The sequence below is a fragment of the Leiobunum rupestre genome, chromosome 4 (genome assembly GCF_980474605.1).
Source record: "Leiobunum rupestre chromosome 4, qqLeiRupe1.1.hap1, whole genome shotgun sequence".
Taxonomy (NCBI): Eukaryota; Metazoa; Arthropoda; class Arachnida; order Opiliones; family Sclerosomatidae; genus Leiobunum; species Leiobunum rupestre.
The window spans coordinates 43,428,480-43,450,760 of record NC_143387.1 but is presented as its reverse complement, the minus strand read 5'-3'; the positions used below and the strand labels follow the sequence as shown (position 1 = coordinate 43,450,760).

Genomic DNA, 22,281 nt, shown 5'->3' with positions numbered 1-22,281 from the left:
GCTTTCGAGAGAAAGATGAAGCGAGCCTGATAAAACGCGCTGGGCCAGGCTTCGTCGAGAGACACTGTCGTAGCCAATAGAAGGAATTGCCAAACCAATTATTCCCGTATTACCGTGACCACGTACGTAACTTCTCGAGTTCCGATAGTTACGGATACGTTATTTCTCCGCGCGTCAATTCTCTAAACGCGCAAATTTGGCGCCGGGGTAATTGGACTTCGTGATAAGTCGTTTCTTCTGGAAAGGCTAATTATGGGAAACTTTATCGAGATCCGGCTTTATCATTTGTACTTTTGAAATCCAGACGCGCAAAGTTTACCCGAGCGAATGTTACGTAAACCTCTTCCTAGTATAGTAATCACACTCTAAGGAACGAGATAAAATTTTCTGCCATTACACCTTTAGAGTATATCCTTTAGATGAAATTTTTCATTTTTTAGGGAACCAACTTTGATTTCAATATTTAATGGGACCGGAGGAAACATAAAATAAGTTCTAAAATTCTTTGAATAGTAATAGTTCAATTATTTGATCTCTTTTAAAAGTCCGAAGAACTTTATCCAATATTTAATTCGCCAATGTTTTGTCAAGCTATAATTACTAATAAAACGTAAAAATAGTCAGTCAAACGATAAAATGAAATTAAAATCAACAGACGTTGCGTAACTCAAAAGACGACATCATTAAAACCTCCCTTTCAAACCGTTATCCTAAAAACGATGATTAATATATATTTTTCTGTATTTAAAGGAGAATAGGGTAAGACATTAGCACCTTCCGTATCGAATTAGTATAAAAACAGTGACTTTGAAATTTGTTACAATCGTATACTTTTGGGCGAATCGGGCTGTTTAGAAGCGAAAGATTTTCGTAGAAAAAAAAGCGTAATTTATACAAGCATTTTGGGAAATTTCCCGGGGACTAGTTATGGATATTCATTTTGCTACTGAAGCGAACTGTTGAGGCCCTCCCCTTGCCCATCCTTCTACAAGCTTTTTCGTAAGAACCAAGCCTAACCACGATTTGCTACTGTCGTCCCCAATAATGACCTCGAGCCGAACGTCGACACTATTAACATTCTCTCTCTCTCTCTCTCTCTCTCTCTCTCTCTCTCTCTCTCTCTTTGATATCAAAGAAATTGGAAGTAGGAAAAGTGGCAGGCCTACAAAAAGAAGAACGAGACGCGCCCATTACAATTTCAAATTCGAATGGCGAGCTCTGTCTCGACGCCGTAATGAAGTTTCGCTTTTTTGGTTCTTATGGAAATCGCCTTCAACAATCATCACGTTACAGCCGTGTGGGGGAAAGTTCCGCAGACTTACGCCGAAAATTATCATTCGTTACGGGATGTACTACTACGGAACCAGTGTTCCTAAAAAGCCACCTTTTTAGAGAGAAGTCCAGGCCAGTGGCAAATAGTTGAAAATTGGCAAACAGTGTCTAACAAAGAAAAATTGCATTTCAAAGCTTAAAAAAGTAATTGGAATTGAATTTTTAAGAAGTTTATTGTAAAAATGTTTTAGTTTACACTGAACTTACAATGTTATAGTTATTAAATTCTAATGTTAATCGGAATCCGACCATTTCTATGCATACATATTTGCCTTAAGTATATAGCCCAAATTTGAAATTTCTGTCTTAAAATATTTTTTTATTATTATTTTATAATTTAAAATATTTATTGGCCACTTTTGGACAGATTGGCTACTAAATGCACTTTTGTCTGGGTCGAATTTTCCACTACTTTCCACACTATTGTCCACCTGGAATTTTCCACCTCGGAACACTTTACGGAACCACCTTTTGTTCTCTCGCCGCGTAATCGATAATAAAATACACTACGCGAAATTGTTTTTAAATTTCCTACAGTATGTAAATTTCTCGGGATACGCGTTCCCGAAAGTCGAGAAATCAGAGCGCTATATTAGCCTAAGGACCCTTGTCTGGTCCAGATAAACTTGTATTTCGGTTTTGGGGGAAAATTGACTGCCGAAAAAGGCGGAAAAACATGCCGTGACAGTTTGGCAATTCGACAGTTCGGTACGAATAATAAACAAGGTAGGGGGGGGGGGACCGGTGACGGTTACGATTTGTACCCCCTCTCGCGAGCTCTCGTGTTAGCTTTGAATAGCAAAGACGTTAAGCTTCTGCCGATGCGTTTCGTGGTGGCATGTTGTAAACCCCAAAGATGAAGTTCGGCCAACCTCCATAGCTAGGCTTTCAAGAGACTTTTCAAACACGACAAACCTTTTTTGCTAATGTTCAAATTAAACACTATAGTACTTCAACCCTGCAGTTCGTGAAAATTAAAGTACATGACAAATTGGTGAAAGTTAATAGATGTCGTGGTCAAAAGTCATAGGTGAATCCGATGGGGCGGACCACTCTGCCTAATCGGTGAACAGGCCAACTTTAAGTGATCAGGCCCTCGGGTGAATCATAAGGTGGTAAAAAGTAATAGGTGTATCAAAAAGTGAAAAAATTTAAGGCCTTTTAAAAAGTGGAAACCAATTTAAGATACATCTTAAATGTTACCACTTTTTGATACATCTCAAATGTTATCACTTTTTGATACATCTCAAATGTTATCACTTTTTGATACATCTTAAATGTTACTACTCTTTTAAATATCTTAAATGTTACCACCATTTGATATATCTTAAGTGTTACCACCATTTGATATATCTTAAGTGTTACCACCATTTGATATATCTTAAGTGTTACCACTTTTTGACATATCAAAAAGTTATAACATTTGACATATATCAAAAAGTTATAACATTTGAGATATATCAAAATGTTATAACATTTGAGATATATCAAAAAGTTATAACATTTGAGATATATCAAAAAGTGATAACATTTGAGATACATCAAAAAGTGGTCAAAATAGCGTTTTTCAAAATGTATTAAAAATTAAGGTATATCAGGAAGTGGCCAAAAGTAAGGTCTGTCCAAATGTGCTAAATTTTAACCTATCACAAAAAGTGGACCAAAGTTATGTGTATCAAAAAGTGGCCCAAATTACGTCTATCAAAATGTGGTAAAAATTAAGGCATATCAAAAAGTAAACAAAAGTAAGGTCTATCAAAAAGTCTTAAAATTTAACATATATTAAAATGTGCCCAAAAGTAAGGTCGGTCTAAAAGTTTTAAATTTTAACCTATATCAAAAAGTGCCCAAAAGTAAGGTCTATCAATAGATGGTAAAAATTAAGGTTTATCAAAAAGTGCCCAAAATAAGGTCTATCAAAATGATTTGGGTACATTTGTTCGAATTTCATTCGTCCGAACGGTGGTGCAAATGTCCGAATGCCGGAAAACAGGATCGTATGTCCGAAAACGTATTTCATTTGCCCGAAAAATTTATCACATCTTTTGTTAGTGATTTAGTCGTCCAATTTATGTTAACTTTACTGGCGAATTTAATTTGTTCGAATAATCGTTTGTCCGTTTTTTTTAACATTAGGAATTGGTTGTTTTTTTTAAATATTGTTAATACAAGAAAATAGTAACATTAACGTGAACATAACCTAACCTAACCTAACCTAACCTAACCTAGAATATCCACAACATTCAATGAAATTCCGACTTACTATATCGGCCAAAGGAAAAAAATTTAGTTCTTGCACTAAAAAAAAATTCGGTATAAAAAAAACAGCAATAAGAAATACTAATTTAGTGACAGAATTCGGACAAGTGATGCTACCGATTCGGACGAATGAAACAAACAAGTTGTCCAATTCGAACAATTGAAACATTTGTTATTCGAACGAATGAAATTCGAAGATATGTTCCACCGTTCGGACGATTGAAATTCGAACTAATGTACCTACCCCATCAAAATGTGCTGACAATTAAGGCATATCAAAAAGTTACCAAAAGTTAGGTGTTCCAATAAGTGGTAAAATTTAAGGTATACCAAATAGTGTCCAAAAGTTGGATCTGTAAAAAAGTGGTAAAAATTAAGGAAAGTAAGGTCTGAACTAAGTGATACTATATAGGTACGTAACAAAAATTGTACATATCGAATTTCAGATCAAAAAATTTTGAATGCCGAAGTCCTTCAAAAATTAATCAACACTGGAAAGTTTGTTCAAAATGGTCTGAAATTGTTGGTTTGCTCAAAACCACCCCTCAAAAATTATTCAATGTCTTTGAAAATTGAATCAAAATGAAACTGAGATGTTTGTGCGAAATTAAAAAGGTATTTTTTAATTGATTTTAACGTGAATACCTGGATTTCCTTATCACGAAAATTTACCAATTTTCCAATTATTTGTTTTATTCAATATCAGACAGGAAAAAATGGTTAATAAGGCTTACTAAGACACACCACTATTTATTTAAATTTTAAATCACTCAGCATTCTCGAAACGAATTCTCGAAGGTTTACTAATATATCAGAGTCAAATTCTACCTCTATATAGGCCTAGAGAAATAATTGTTGTATAATTTCGCTTCAAAGACTGCGACTTTTTTGAAGGTCTTCTGGTTACTTTTTTTACAGTCACGTACGAAACCGGTTTTTGCGGTTGGCTAGCTACACATTCGGCCATTAGGGGCTTTTCTCCGAATTCTCTTTCTTCGCTATCGAATTGTTGCAATTTTCAACAAAACATTTTTCAACCTTTGCATAAACTGAATTGGCGTCATCTGAAAGTTTCGAAAATAGCAAATTTCAGCGTATCATTTATAACACAGTATAGCTTAATAAATATTTGAATTTTTATTTAAACATTTTTACATATTTTCCAACTATCTAACTATGTAAATATAATTATAATACAAAATATGTATTAGAGTGGTATCAGATGTGAACAACGAAAAAACACGTTACATTTATTTAACCGTTGTCATTAAAAGTGTTAAAAATAATGTTTATTTTACATATAATTCGCGTGTTTTAAGACTATAGATTTTTTAAAGGCCAACAAGTTTTCCAAATATTTGGGAACCAAATAAGAATTGTGAAAAGCGAAAGTGTATACACTTTTTGGGGGGACCAATACTCAACCTTTTTGGGGTAGGTGACCGATTTTTGAGTGTACGTTGTTTATGAAACTATTTGAAATTGAACCAACCAAATTGCCAGGCTAAACCTAATTTCTAAATGTCATGCAGGAAACAGTATAGTAAACGATAAAAAAAACATTGGTGCACCTTTGGTATTATTTCGACCAACTGCAAAAAAAAGTATTTTTGCATATTTGCTTAAAAAAATTAATTTACACGTATAGTAAAATTAAATGATCAGTTTCTCATAAATGTCATATACGTAGATAAAATTAATTTTGTCGTTCGATTCCCGGCGGGCTCCCCTGACAATTCGAGAAAAAAGGGTGACTAATATTTTAATATTTTCCCGGTCTCGACCTAGTTATCTTCAGATTCAACATTTGGAGACATTTCTGAGGGTATTCGCGTCGGGGTTTATTCTGACGTAGAGTAGCGAAGAAACCTCGATTCACACTCCCTGAGATAATTGCTGGTTATATCGAAACAATTAAAGAAAATAATTGTACGTATCAAAAAAAAGCGGTGCCTTCACCGAATCCGCCTCTCGCTAGTTACTAAATTACAGTATAGGGCCATATTACGCGCGCCAAAAGTGGCACTATGTATTTTTCGCTACAACCCTTTTAAGAGAATCAAACAAAAAGGAAATCCTCAATGTATGTATTTTACGATCTGCGGGGCGTGCAAACTTATGGTTGCTCCCGTCAATAAAGAATATTTAATATTCGCCTCACGTACCACTCATAAATTGCCGCTTGCCGGAGACAGCGCCTATATCGTTGCGTCGTTATTTACGACGTCGATGACGTCACGGATTACGTATTTCCTTAGTACACTCGATATTTGACAAGAGCCGTTGTTTCGTTACAAGTCAGACAAACAATAGATAAATTATGAAGAAAAATATTCCTAAGTAGCTAAATTACGTGGGTTTTTTTTCGTAGTTTTTTTAAGCATCATCGAAATTCTCAGATTCCCCTAATTTACACTCGTACACTTTGAAAATTGACGTTTTTCAATGATTCAATAAATTCAATAATATTTTTAGCGATAGCTTGTCGTGACTTTTTGGAATTTGAGCTCTTACAAGGAGACATCCCGAAGTGTAACCCACCGATTTTGTTTAAACTCGGGGGATGGGTAGACGTTCATGTAACTTGAAAAATCCTAAAGGGAATTTATTCAATGGGCAACCGTTTTGCCATGGCAACGAAAATTTTTTTGACAACATCAAATGGAAATTTTCCCATTCAAATAACATGGGATTCTGACCGATTCCTGTGAAAAATTTCAACAAATTTCAAAATTTCGAAAATGCCAAAAAAAGAAAAAAAAAAAGAAAAATTGACAATAAAAACATCAAAATTGATCAACTTTTGATAAATTTGAGGTCAAAATCCCATGTTATTTTCAATGGGAAAATTTAATATTTTGTATTGTCAAAAACATTTTTCGTTGCCCATTGAATAAATTCCCTTTAGGATTTTTCAAGTTACATGAACGTCTACCAAAACCCTGAGTTTGAAGAAAATCGGTGGGTTACTGTTCGGGATGTCTCCTTGTTAGTTTAGTCATATTTTGACGAATTTCCGTTCCGCTACTGAAAAAAGAAACCAAGAAATCTGTCGATTTTATAACCAAAGTATGCGAACAAAATTTCAGTTATTCGTAAATTTCGATATTTATTTCAATATTGTTCTTTAATTGGTCGAAGTTTAAATAACAATGTTTAATATTAATATGGGGAAACTAACCCTATGCATTAAAATATAGAAAAATTAAATAAGCGACCATTATTGCATAGTGAGATTTAAAAATATTTTTGAATCTCACTATGTAATAATGGTCGTTTCATTAATTTTTCTATATTTTTCTACGTTTTATATTTATGAAAATTGAAACAAATACAACTTTAAAATGTTATTGAAAACCATAAAATAAAATCTTAGCGACTCCGTTTCGCGATTTCTACGAGTACAAAATGGTCACCGATTTTTTCATTGAATAAAACATATTCCAGCAAAACCGTTGACGAGACCTTATAGAATGTCGTCAACCACGCGAATCACGCCTATATTATAGTTATTAGACATTTATCGCGCCTATATACTTTGTGTTTTTGGCTTCCTTCGTTGGTGCCATAGACGAGGTTAAGCCAACCCTACGAAACTACGACAGTTAACGTCGCCGAAGCACCTATAGCTGGACCCTTAGACGTTCCCGTAACGTCGAAGGCTTTAAGCTCTTATTACCCCCCCCCCCCCCTTTGGATAGCAACGCTATGGCTATGAAAGCGTCCTGCATTATCAATATTTTTTTAATAGATGTAACCTTGAGACCTTGAGGTGGGGGGGGGGCGCCACTCCGTTGCGAAATTAGAGAAACTTGGTTCAGAAGCGAATGGACGGAGGCAATTTGCATATTGGTCGTACGCCCCTTAACGCCCAAGCCCTCCTTTCGGTCTCACCTGTAATACAAAACTCCGGCGTAGCTTTTATTTCAATATGTCGTGCCATTCTTACGTTACAGCGACTTCATTTCTATTCTCATTGACTATAACATCTAATAGGATTATTGTTCGGCCATAAATATGCCATTGGAGGTTTATTGGTGGACACGCGTCGTGGATTCCAAGAGGAGATGGACGCACTTTCGATACACCCTCCTTTGTTTTTCAAAAGGGACAAATAAATGTTTGTTAAAAGTATCATTAGGTGGATTCTTTTCGCTTGTTCCGGGATTTCGGAGTAGGGTAAGAAGAGTAAGGCTATGACGTCATTTTACTCCGATTCTGTGCAGTGGCGAAAATAGTGTGAGGGGGAGTAAAAATATTTTTCCAAAATGGCTGCCTATGGTCTTTTCAGAAGCGGTAAAAAGAGTAGCCCTAATACTCCGGAACAAGCGAATAGTTTATGGGGCGGGGTAATTCTTATCCCCGGAACAGGCGAATAAAACGTTTTAGGGTAAAAAGCGAGGTACAAAGAGTACACTTCTATTTTCAATGTAAATATTTCGAAATGGTAGCGTAAAAACTGCGAAATAATTTTAGCAATTTTGTAGTCCATAATGGTAATTAAGATTACCTCTAGGTGTTAAGAAATATATCGTTAATTTAGCAATATTGGCGTGTAGCGGTTTTTGGCCGCCAAAGAGGCTGTACGTGATGTGTGTATAACAGGTTTTTTAATCCGCACCTCTACTTCATTATGCGGCGAAGTACGAAAACATCATGTAGGATAAAAACATGTGCCTCTATTTTGCTTGTACATTTAATCGGTTTTACCGCGATACATTCGACAAAACTCATTTACTTCTATGCTTACAATTACATTTCCTAGAAAAAAAAACAAAACGAGAAATTAAAACGCGTTTTATTGTTGTAAAATGTAAAATATATTCTGATGCAATAAATATTTTCAAAAATAATATATCCATGATAATGGGTAGTGAAAACATGATGCATATTGTCACGTGTCTGTTAAAAGAGCGAAATATGGTCCCATACAAACCGAGACGTAAAAACATGAAAATAATTCATTCCCAATTTTATAATTTGCATAAAGTTAATTTTAGCATCCAGAAGTGGTTATGCAAATGATAAACATCATCATACTTGAGAAATTTTAATTGCGTGTGTGCTGATGAGACGAAACCAAATATGATAAATTTTCTGAATAAGATTGTTATATTAAATTTTTTTCTCAGTAATCATTATTTTAAAGGTACTCTACACCTTTTTCTTAAACTAAATGAAACAAATTTTTCAAAAATACTAATAATGTATTTTATAACAAGGATCATATCAGAAAATACCATAAATAAATAATTATAATAAATAAAGACACCTAAAATACCATAAATAAATAAATAATTATAATAAATAAAGACACCTAAAATACCATAAATAAATAAATAATTATAATAAATAAAGACACCGAAAATACCATAAATAAATAAATAATTATAATAAATAAAGACACCTAAAATATATAAATAATAGGAAATAAGAAAATTAACTAGAATTAAGTATGGTTAATTAATGTTCATTTAAAATAGAAAATAAATTGTTTAATTATAGATAATTAATTTACAATTGTACAAGTAAATGTTATTGCTAAAGGCACTACATATAAGTGTTCTTTTCTTTGGACTGCTTTTTTATATAAATATACTTTTTCAGACATACATGTCAATAGATTAAATTCAATTTATCGATAACCTCAGTTACATACCACCTACAACTATAGGCCCGTCAAGTTGGTAAGTTTTCTTGACTTTTTCAAGCAAGAATGGTACCAAAATGTATCTTCGGGTACCGCTTTTAAAACAAAGGTATTTTTCGGCGCGAATTCTGACCGACTTGAAGTCGCCCTTAATTGTCAAATGGTTCAACGGCGACAGCGCCTTCAAACGCGACAAATGACAAAACGAAAGAAAATAACTCACACTCGGTCGTGTTTGATCTTTGGAATTACGGATTAGATGTGGGCGGCCAAATTTAAGCGACATTAACGAAGAGCGTCGTTTTCGCGTCCTCATCTCGGTTAAGCCTCGGCGAGCATCGCGTGACCGTTCTACACTTTCCAATTCGACGCGGTCATATAAATTTCAAATATTCTCGATATTCATGAATAGGCGACTATGCAAATGAAGCTCGAGCACTTTCTTTCTGGACTCTGGGAACATTTACGGAGTGGTCTTCGTGGCCGGAGTTTGATTATTCAACGTCTAGAGCGATTCGCCTTCCAGCGACGTGGAAATTGGCGCGCCGCTCCCATGCAACGGCGCAGGTGAAAGCGCCCCGACAGGCGGGCTCGTTCGACGCCTGCACCGACCGAGATTCGCGTCTTCGTATTTACCAGCTATTTTTTGATTTAATATTCCAGTCTTAGAAAATATCCGCGAGGCTTCCTTTCGCGAAATAAATATTCGTCTATTTATTAGCCTATTTAATTCTTATGGCATTTTGCTTTCGAGGTCGTCCGAAGAAGAATTTCGCCAAAACATCGCGTGTTCGACGGTTATTACAGATCCTCTCCAAACGAGAGTAACTTCGTATATTTATTACAATTCAAATCAAAATATAAATAAAATTATATAATATACGCCTAATAGTAATGATATTTCTTTGGGTCAATTTATTCGACGGTGTTTATTATTAAAGAGTACATTTTGGCGACATTCAAATTCTTAAGCCTCGACCTATTTATTTTTGTTATTATGTAAGGTTTGTTAGTTACCGTAGTTACGTATACTTCAAAACAAATATTACCCAATTAAAATTAATTGCTCGTATCGCAGTCACCTTAATTTCTTCTTAATTTTGAATATGGCAATACGCGCTTTAATACAAGATATACTGAATGGTCAACAGTTAGGTCCATTCAGATTGTTGGTGTTTGTAATAAATGAAATCAATTTTCGTGGAAAGATGTAATTTTTACAATCATAAATATCAATTGTCCATGATCGTACATCATAAAATGTTGTTAAATGATCTGTTCTTTAAACTGTTATAGATTTAAAATTGAGTCTTTCTTATAAATAAATATAGATAATATTATCCATGAGACCCTTTTGTTAAAGCCTCAATTTTTAAATATATAACATGGATTTAGAAGTTTTTAAAATTATTGTTATAATATCCAATTTAACCTCCGTAGCATTTATATACTAATAAAATAAATTATCAAATTACCAAGTCTATAAAAATTTCAATTATAATTATTTCTTGATATTTAGAATTTTCTATGTAAAAAATATAAGTGAGATAATGAACAAGACTATTTTGATCAAGGTAATATTTCTGATAAAGGAAATTTGTGTTATACGTGACCATTATTAGTTATTAGAACTAATCAACACGACAGTAAAATGTAAAAATTTATGCGTAGTCACTCAATAGTTTTTCGAAAATTTAAATGTATTGAGAAAGTTCTAATAATTAAAATTAATTAGATTTAGATTGGTAAATAAGGAAATAAAAATTAAAAAAGCATTTGTGTTCTAGGCTGTCATTATCGAGCCTAGAGCCGATAACATATTTCAAATAACATGGTATTTTTAGATCGAGATGTTTCAATGGGTTTAATGTTAAATGATGATAAAATTAGCGAATAAGTAGATTAGTCCATTATGAAAAGGGATAAAAAATTTAAACCCTAAACAAATTTGAAAACATTTAAAAACTTACTAATAGCTCGTACCGATAGGTCTTCGAGCGAACAAAAAGACGCGAAACTCGAACCAAATAGATCTTCGAGTGAAAAACTAATTAAAATTAAATAAAATAGACAGAAATTCCAACGGTAGACCGGTTTCGTCCTATTTGGGAATTCTGGCTATTTTATTTAATTTAATTTAGATTTTCACTCGAAGATCTATTTGGTCCTAGTTTCGCGTCACTTTGTTTGCTCGAAGACCTATCGGTACGAGCTATTAGTAAGTTTTAAAATTTCTTCAAATTTGTTTAGGGTTTAGCTTTTTTATCCCTTTTCATAATGGACTAATCTACTTATTCGCTAATTTTATCATCCTTTGCATTGCAGTCCATTGGTGGTTCCTTTTAACGTAACTTAATGTTAAATGGACTTGCACATTTGGTTTTAAAAGTGGAAAGCAAAATTGTGAACTTTGTTTCAAGCTCCAACTCCTTAGGGAAATTTGGAAGACCCAATGTATAGTCACAAATGGCTCACTTTCTATAAATTTCACGTCAAAACGCGATTAACCCCTTTGGTATCGAAAATACTCAGGCCCCTCTCTACCATTGGGCTAGGTAGGGCTAAGCCCTAGGGCGTCTGGCCCTTAATTTTTTTTATTTTAATTCTAAGGTATTCAATAAGATATAAAAGGGCGCCTAATATAAGCTAAAGACGGCCCTGAAAATACTTTTTCTGTAAGATATTTCAGCAAACAACTAACCCTTCAACTACTTTTGGTTTCGTAACGCGAGTCTGAGAAACATATTTCAAAAGCATACATTCTTTGAAATCTTACTTGGATTTAATTTTTTCTTCAATCTAATTAAGCGAGATAATTATTTAATAACTTTAGATTTAAATTTTTTGTTACGCGATTTTAAGTCTGAATTTCATTTTTATATAAGTTGCTTAAGAAAACATTAATTTAGATGAACCATTGATAAGCATTTTAAAATTATCATATTATTATAACGTCCATTTGTGATAATAAAATGTTATACCTTTAAATTTTTAAGAAATATAACTTATGATAAATATTTTGTAATAACTAATTTCCTAAAATTTACACAAAATTACCGTAGTATTTATTTGACCTAATTTCGAACAGATATTCGAATTTCTGAATTCCGAATTTAAAACACTGGAACGTTACTAGAAACGTATTGTTTGAAAGTAAATTGTATAGTTTATATTTGGTTCGCGACTTTAGTTTTTTTCGTCGAAATTATTGAAATAATTCGGGGTAAGATAATCGACTGAAAATTGTGAGTGTTTGCAACGTACGCGTAATGATCCTTTAGGCCGTCTTCGTCCGATTCCCACGAAGAAAAAAAAAAGGCCATATTATAAATTCGGCTAGCCAGAAGGCAATTACCAGTTTGCATTAATTTTTCTTTGATTGGAAAATGAACCCTAGCCAGCCAATTTTTTTTTCTCTTTAATATTTGCACTAATACCTCTGAATTCCAGAAGCCGGCTTTTTCAGAACGCATCGCGATGGCCCCCGGCCGACCGACAGCGCGGAGTTTCTTGCTCCAATGAAAGCAATAAATGGCGCGGGGGGCATCCAGTATCAGGCCTTTTTTAATGTTTAAAGGAAATTTCTGGGTAGTGGCGTGCACAGTAGCCACCAAGGAGGTGTGCCGGGGGAGGGGCCCGACACGCCCCTTCGAGTCAAAGAGGGGAAAGACACGAGGGGGGGCACTCGTACAAACCGACTTAGACAGTTTCGCCGCCTGGTGGATACATCGCGTACTATTTCGCGTATTTAAATGCAATAAATAAATTTAATTCTCAATAACACCAATTTGAAATAAAATTTTACTCATAATTGGGGCTGTGCGAGTAGTGGCAATGGAGTCGGTTATCGAGTATTATTTTTTTCATATAGTATTCGAGTCGAGTAATATTGAAGTTGAGTAGAGTAATCGAGTATTTGATTAAGGGAAAATTTATCTTATTCGAGTCCAGTAACTAAAAAAAAACCTCTAGTAATATTTTTGACGAGTCGGGTTATCGAGTACTTGATAAGGAGCTGGTTTTATTCAAGTAATTATGAAATTAAAATTAAAAGGAGTATTAAGTAACTTTCAATGCTGAAAAATATTCCTTTAATTTAAATGAACCACAGTTTCCACAACTTTGTAGGTACCGTTTATCGCTCCCCAAAAAGTTGTAAAAACCCCTCTTTGAACTTTGAAGCAACGAGGATAGAAAAACCAAATACTCAACGAGTTTAGAGAGCAGCTTATTTGAGTACTCGAGTACCTGACTATGCAATTTTTTGGTACTCGGTAATTGGCGGAGTATTCTCCAACTACTAATTCGAGGTCGAGTTCGAGTACTCGACCCCAAAAAAGGCCGAGTACTCGATGATGTTCGAGTATTCGTACAGCCCTGCGGAAAATTATTTATTTTATTTTACAATAGTCTATTCGAAAGTTTGGGTTTAATGAAATAGTTTTATAATATTTAATCTAAAAGCAGTTAACAAAATTATTAGATAAAGATTTAATGAAATTAAAACAAAGCGCGATTTCGATATAAAATGATAATTATAAATAAATATTTTCCAATTTTTCGAAAAACGTTAAAAAAATGATATAAATCTAGAAATTAAAAAACAAATGTTGAGCGCATTATCGCAATCATTATAACTTTAAATAAAACGTGATAATTTCTTCTCCACGTGAGACAATAGTATATAGTGACTTTCCAGATAAGAATTTCCCAACGTAAATTATTTTGTTGGAATATAAATCGTAAATACTAATTAAGTTATAATAATCATTTTGAATTTCCAAAATATTTAAAATTTTACATTTACCAGAAACAGGTACATATATTTTCCTAAAATAAAAATATTTTAAATCAATTGATTTTATAAATGTTACTAATTTTCCGAAATCATAATTTTGAAATTAATTGAAATTTCGTTATGTAATAAGAAATTCTTCATTTAATTCTTGTTTATCCAAATTTACTATTAAAACAATGAACGATGAAATTGTGTATAGAATACGATTTATATTGAAATAGGTCATTTTGGAAATCATATTCCTTAGACTTTTAGTTACCTAAATAAATATCATGCCACATTATTTAATAGTTGGACAAACCTATATTTAAACTGAACATTATTACATAGTGATAGAATTATAGATTACAACGTACCACTGAAAGGGTCTTGATTCAATATTTTCTCGCTTAAGAAACAATTAAATTTTGACGTGATTTCTACGTCATTCGTTTAAAATTTTGACGTCATTCTTTACGTCAACTATTAAAAACAAGTGTCGCATTCTGAAACGTTAAAACCCGTCACGTAATACAAGCACGTCACGTTCGTAATTATATAGTTTTACAGTAAAAATAATCCTATAAGCAAAACGTAAATATATTTTTCAGACGGTCATAAATTAAACTAATTTTGGTTTATTCAAACCAATAAATTTGATATAAAAATGAACTTCGGTTTTTTGAAACTCATTCAAAGAATCCAATATTTTAGGGATAGGTACACCAGATTAATTCGTCCGTGCCCCGCAATATACCATAAACAGACCTAATATTTTCAAATATGTATCGAAAATTAAATTCGATTAAGTAAACCCTGGTTTATAATTTTATCACGTAAAATACCCTTTTCTCTAATCATATTCAAAGATTTGGTGGGAGCCTTGGTAATGACATCCATTGAAAAATGAAAGTAGAATATTTTATTTAAAAACACTCTATACATATTCTATAGACCTAGTAATTAAGTAAAGATAAAACTTTTCTAAAGAAAATTAGTTAGAAATGTAACCCGCAAAAAACTCAACCATTTGTTCAGGCACGGCCGTGGTTCAGGGGTTTGTACTTCTAACACCAAAAAAGGGAAGAAAACTTTTATAACTATGTCAATTACCAAAAATGAAGAAAATTTACATATTCAGCGGCGTAATAGGCCAAAAGGTAGTGCGCCCGTATACTATTAATGGGCGCCAAACTGTAGGAATTGCACGGTGCTTGCCATTTACCAAAGATTCTCGTTTTTTCCACTTTCAGAAGAAAGCAATTATCGGGTCCAAAAGACAGCGCGGGGTCCCGGGCCTTTTTCGGCGCCTAATGGCCGTCGCCTCATGGCCGTCGCCTCCGCGTCGGGCGGCTCTTCCGCGGGCTGCCCAAAAGATCCCTCCCACGGCGCCGAAACTTCCGCTAATCAGCCACCCCTGTCATCAGCGGCGGAACCCCAAAAGGAGTCACCTCCAGTCGGGACCCCAACTATACAATATTTACGTTTGCTGGTAAAGTATTCCTTATTATTTTGAATTTTTTCGCTCGTTTCAAAATTTGAAAGAGGAAATTATCATCTAGAATTTATCCTAGTTTTATTTCTCGATGAGCTTATTCTTTTGTAATAAACCAAGAATGAAATAATTTTAAATTTTTCAAAGAAATGGAAAATTTACGTATAACTTACCTTATTTTTGTTTTTCGATTTGTTAATACTTTTTCAACCAAGATTTTATCATTTTAATATTCAATGAAAAGGGAATTTATACTAGTTTTATTTCAATAAACCAAGATTAAAATAATTTCAATTAAATTGTTTAATTTCCTATGAAATGAAACTTTTCGACGAATTTCACGTGGTTTTATTTTTCGATAAATTAATACTTTTTTTAATAAATAAAGAATTAAACATATTAATTTAAAAGGAAATTTATCAATGAAATGGAAAAGTTTCGTTGAATTTACCATAGTTAGATTTTTTTCGATTAATTGATACTTTGTCAATAAATAAGTAATTAAACATTTTAATTTTCAATGAATTTTATCAATGAAATGGAAACGTTTCGTAGAATTTAACATAGGCTTGATTTTTTAGCTTAAATTTGTAAACTCGTCGAAGGCATATTCAGCGGAAGAACCGCGTTTTTTCTTATTAAGATTAACGGTCCTTTTACCATTGTTTTACTTTGTTCACTGATTTTTCGATGCATTTATATTTTTCCAAGAAACAAAAATTAAAACATTTTAATTTTCAATGAAATCTATCAACAAAACAAAAATGTTCCCTAAAGGTTCCCTAGAAAATTCCCTTTTTATAGGGTTTATTTTTTCCCCGAAAACCGAGAATAAATAAGTTTAATTTTCAAGATTTCAAGATTTTCTATTTATTAAGTATTTGATATCCAAATTATATAGATTTCATCCAAATTTGACTTTGAGCTATATACGGATTATCGGGTACAAATTAAATGATAGCTTTTCTACGAAATGATTAATATAAAAGATACACCGCAGGCCTGGGTGGCGGCTAACACTCATGCCACGGCTAACCACTAGCGCCCATTCAATTTAATTTAATTTAACTGATGCATAATGAATTCAGTTTCATTGCTTTAAATTTCTATTGATAAAATATCTTCACATTATTATAGTTTGCTATTTGTTGTGTATTGTTTTATAATAACTATATAAATATTTGCAAATTTCACTGTGAATGTATCAAAATAATTAGGGGAAAAAAGGAACTTTACATTAGAGGTCGGGGACGGTTAATAATTATCCATGTTTAAATTGATTTTTTTTTCGGGGAAAAAATGTAAACAAAGAAATTTACCGGTTAATATTTCGGAAAATGATTAAAAAACTTGTATTATTCGTAAACTTTTAGCTTTTTATCGAAAAAAACGTCGTTTTTCCGATTAATTTTACAAATTTATCAATAAATTAATCGGATAATACAGAAATATAAATTACTTGATCAAAACGTTTTACGAATAATTTTGAGAGCTTTATCTATTGAATAAAAGTTAACCATCCCCGACCTCTACTTTACATGAGAGAAATACGGTAAAATAGGTATCAAATATTTGAAAATAGAAACCCAATAGAGATCAACGTTAAACAAAATGAAACCTTCATTTTTAAAAAATGTATTAATTTTTAAATATCGGTTCCCAAAAAATTTAGTTATCAATTATACCAAAAAGTGACTTGAGTACTTTTATGTAACTATTAAGTATCGTCTTGACGTTTCGTAAATTCTCCTAAAACAGTAGTATAAAAATATTTTTAGCTGATGGCGTTTTTGACACATTTATTTAAAATAAGGATTTTGAAGATAAATAAGGACAGTTAGGTATTCTAGGCCCTAGGGTAGCGGTTCCCAATTTGATTTTGTTATGGAACCCTAAATTATCCACCTAATTCTTGCGGAACCCCAACTCATTTTTTTTACTTATCTTAAAAGACACAAACCAAGATGGCCGCACTGCGAATTCTCGACAGTGTTGCCAGATGTAAAAAAAATTATGGTTTACAAAAATTAGAAGTGATTTTTCATGTTAAAACTACGAAACATTTCCGTTTAGAACATTTAATTGAAACAAAGGCTACAAATAACCTTTTTGAGCTGAACACGAGTGCAAAATGTTAGTATGGGTTCGAAAATTATTGACAATATTTTAAGTCCTATCAGAATGATTGAAAATGTGGTACACCTTATTAATTTTATTGTGAAAAGGCGTACCATATAGCACACTGTTAAAATTATGGTACGACTTAAATTCCAAGATAGAATTATTGAATTGTACCAACTTTAATTTTCGAACACCTTTTGGGAACGGCTGCTCTAGGGACCTGGTGGAAGACCTGAGTTCAATCAAAGCGTACGGCGGTTTTCTATTCGCCAGATGTTACAATGGTTTACCCCCATTTCGCCCAAAATAGTTCTCCCAATTCCAATTTCTCCCAATCCCATTTCTCCCAATTCCATTTCTCCCAATCCTATTTGTCCCAATCCCATTTGTCCCAAAATAGTTATCCCAAATCCCATTTGTCCCAAAATAGTTATCCCAAATCCCATTTGTCCCAAAATTACACTTGGTATAAACATTAATCTAAGTTTTATTTTAATATGCAAGTACATCAAATTTTGCCCATTTCATTTTACATCGAATCCCCATTTTATCGCTTCGAGGAATTCTTCTGGGGTTTTGGATCCTAACCTAACCTAACCTAACCTAACCTAACCTAACCTAACGCCAAGTTAATTCACATATTCACAAAACGGTAAACTTACTTTGTTTAGCGATTCCAAATAATGATTGGGAGAAAGGGGAATCCATATTTTTGGGAATATTGATCGTTGGGAGAAATGGGAATCAATTTTTTTGGGAAACTTGATCGTTGGGAAAAATGGGAATACATATTTTTGGGTTAAATGAACTCCGGTTCGGAGAAATGGAATTGGGACAAATGGGACACCATGTTTTTGGGAGAACTGATAATTTTAGGATAAGGTAAAATTGGGTTAAATGTACCTGCCCACAATTTTTTGTGATTTAAAAAAGCATATAAATTACTTATCCTTTAAATAAAGAAAAGGGTACTATGAAAATGAATAAAATATTCATTTTTGCCATACAAAAATTGTTTCATGGTCAAAACGTTCCAGGAGCAACGAACGACCAGGCCAACACAGGCGAAGTCAAAGTGTCAGGATCGAAATGTTCTGTTCGATGTTTGAAAAATTATACACAATTGTAAAGCAAAATAAAATATACTTTGTACCTCGAAGTTATATAATAATAATATTTTGGAAAGTTTAATGACATCAAAATACTAATAAAAAATAATAAAAACAACGATTTTTTCGCTTTAGTCCCATTCGACCGAAATCCCATTCGACCGAAGGCGGTTTTTGAGGTGTCCCATTCGACCGAATTCCACCGAAACGTGCGGTTTTTATGTGTCCCATTCGACCGAACGCTGCTATATAAATTGGCTTTTGCTATGTTTTCAATTTAGTTACTGAAGTCGTTTGCAATGGAGCGGATAGCTAATAAAGGAGGGTATTTATACTTAACCAACTCTAACCTAACCTAACCTAACCTAACCTAAACATGGATCTTCGATAGTACATACCTTATAAATAAAATACCAAATCACCCCGCCAATTGGGCTACATTTTAAAATTATTTCGGTCGAATGGGATTTCGGTCGAATGGGAATAAACGATTTTTTCTAGTGCACAAAATTTAATTAAAACTAAAAACATTTAATTACACAACCCGACTAGTTTCGGTAGAACATCCTACCATCATCAGAGGTTTATGATGGTAGGATGTTCTACCGCAACTAGTCGGGTTGTGTAATTAAATATTTTTAGTTTTAATTAAATTTTGTGCACTGGAAAAATCGTTGTTTTTATTATTTTTTATTAGTAATTTTTGAGCAAGTTGCTAGATTATAATTTCGATTATGAAATCAAAATATTTGGAGCAGCTACAAAATGTTTACTCGCAGCTTATATTAACAAGAATTATTTATTCGATTTCATATTTATATTTAAATTTAAGACAAACCGGAGAAGGCATCTTAGCGATTTGTCTACTTTTATTCGAACCGAATTTAAGTGTTATATTTTTATAATTCGAGCTTCAGCGGTAGACGTTTTACACAATCGATTGATAGTCTGATTCACGCAGAACTACAGGATCTTTGGCATCAAATCATCTCAGGTCACATATATTTAGCAGTCGGTCTGTTGTCATGGTCAAAATTTGTATTCAAAACAATAGATGGCTATTGAATTTTCCATGCGGACGTAAATAGTGTTTTTTACCAACACATTCAGTTATCTGATTTTAATACCTTTGTACGAAATAATGTTTCCAATTTTTGAAAAAGCGATATCCGCAGACATTGTCGGGATTTTCATGAAAGAATAGCGTTGATTGGTTAGCTTAACACCATAACTGATGTGTGCTATAAGCACTTGACGAACTTCCCCAGATATGAACATGATGTAAACCGTGACTTCAAATATCACGGGTCATTCGTGTGTAAAAATTTCATTTTATTCGACTAAATTGCGTAATGCCTATGCAGTGTGATGTACGTTTTCCCATTTGTGGCGGTTACAAAATGCTTGTGAGACATTTTGTGACCAACTAGGAGCAACAAACACAATACCCCACACAAGGAGAACGCAACCCGTCAAAAGTCGTGGATTTTCTTGTGTACGTTTTTCATTGGCTAGACGCTTTAGCGCCTGCTGCCGTCGGAAGGTGAAAATTCGGAAATTGTCTGCCCCCACGCCCGTAAAACGTTCAGCGTAAAGGCTCGTGACGCTCGCCCAATGAAATTCGTACACAACCCTTCGTTAGCGTGTTTAAAGGCTAGCTGCGTTCTCCTTGTGTTTGTTGCTCCTAGGTGACCAAAAGGAGAAGAATTCTGAATAAAAAGAAAAACATCTTCTATTTCCAAAACACTGGCGCAATTTGAAACAAAACAAAATCATAAAACCGTATAAATTGATTGGTACAAGTGTGATAAATCATTTTTCCCATTAAATTTAAGTTTGAAAAATGTTTAAAAATAGATTTAATGGAAGCTAATAACCAAATTAGACTGATTGTATAAATGTGAACAATTCTATATTTTTAGAAACAATTGTGTTTTTAAAATAATAAATGAAACGTTTCTTATTTCAGAAATGTGAAGCCCCATTTCCCGAAAAACCTTGGTCACAGGAACCAAATGACTCGAAGATACACAACAATTACCACATAAATGAAGGTATTTATTTATTATTAAATAAAAGTAAATAACCAGCGTTAGTAATAATAATAATAATATTAATATTTTCCATTAGAATGTGTTATTGCTTGAAGTATGAGGGGCACGAACATCTTCGTGCACTATTTTCAAATTATAATGATATAAACATGTTTCGGGTGTAAGAGGAAACTATTTGGATGAAATAAAATTAAAATTATTGTTCATAATTTTACCAAAAACGAAATATTTAATTAAGATTAAATCTATTTTATTTTATTAACCTACTACGTCAAAAGTACCTATATCTAAATTTAAAAATCTTACTATTATGTAAATCAATGCAGTGGCGTAAATAAGGGCCCCGCAGACCTTGCAATGAGGGAGGGCCACAGGGCTTCAGAGGGCCACTAAATACTATCAAATATTATGCTAGATACCGACTAAAACCACCTATGGTGTCTTAGCTACGCCACTGAGCCAGTGAATAATTTTTTAGACTAAACTAAAAAATGCAGATCTCGCATCAAAATATAAGAAAATGTGTCCTACGGATTTCAACAATATTTAATCAATTTCTCTAGAAATTTACTTTACACGAACTAAGACGTACAAGGGTCTTACAGCCTTTGTTACTAGTAGCAATCAATTTTAACAAAGCACTTTAGACTTTCTTACCGCGGGACAGGCGAAGGGTAATACCCAATTCGCGTTTCGATATAGTACTGAACATTTATTGATCACACTTGTCTTTAGCTATTATCATATAAGGTTGACTACAAAAATAAATTTAAATATTTGTAGCAATCTAAAATGCAGCAATGGTATTTTTCTGGGCAAAACTGTTTCCTTTTCTGAAGTTGTAATTATTTTCCGATCATTTCGTCCCACCCGTCGTTTGTCAAAATGTCAACGAGCGGGCAGACACATTGTCGTCCACGCATGGCTCGTTTTGACGACCAACTGTTTATTATAGTTCAACTTGAAAAAGGATATTCCCTAAAAAACGTTTAAAATTTACTTCTTTCCTTGTCAAGAATTACATTGATTATTCACGTTGAATCTAAATTCATTTAAACATCTTTTTTATCTATTTACACGAAGTTTTGTTGTAGTCACGGCTGCAATGAATATACTTTTTTACCCATTTTTCACCCTGTTAAACACAGTTTTAAATATTCAAATCAGTATTTGAGATTTTACCATTTTTCTATTTTATATTAATACGAAATTATTTTAAATAAAATAAACTGTAACTTCATGGCCAAAAATGATTTAATTAAAACTTGTAATTAAAACAAAGCTTTCGGACCTTGAGCCTTCTTCGGCGTCAATTGGTTACGCGAGGAAGTAAGAGTTTTTTTTTATTTAAAAATTTACCAATTTTAATTTATCATGGAAAGGAAATTAAATATTTATAATAACTATTTTCTATAAAAGTGGTTTAAAGGATGTATAGCGAAGTTACTGAAACAATCATGGAGCTTATTCCTGATTCACGACTT

The 22,281-nt window shown here is 33.1% G+C and overlaps 1 long non-coding RNA gene across 2 annotated transcripts in view; it reads left to right on the top strand.

The window, feature by feature from the left end:
- LOC149947906 (uncharacterized) overlaps positions 1-21,004 on the top strand; it is a 40,038-nt gene extending 19,034 nt beyond the window's left edge. Inside the window, exons 1-4 of one of the 2 annotated variants that reach the window (XR_016480368.1) lie at positions 5,340-5,520; positions 15,272-15,510; positions 20,713-20,797; positions 20,874-21,004. This is a non-coding gene — a long non-coding RNA (uncharacterized LOC149947906). Of the gene's footprint in view, positions 1-5,339; positions 5,521-15,271; positions 15,511-20,712; positions 20,798-20,873 lie in introns of those variants that run through there. The other variant, XR_016480369.1, reaches the window with a different exon arrangement.
- Positions 21,005-22,281: the final 1,277 nt, after the last annotated feature.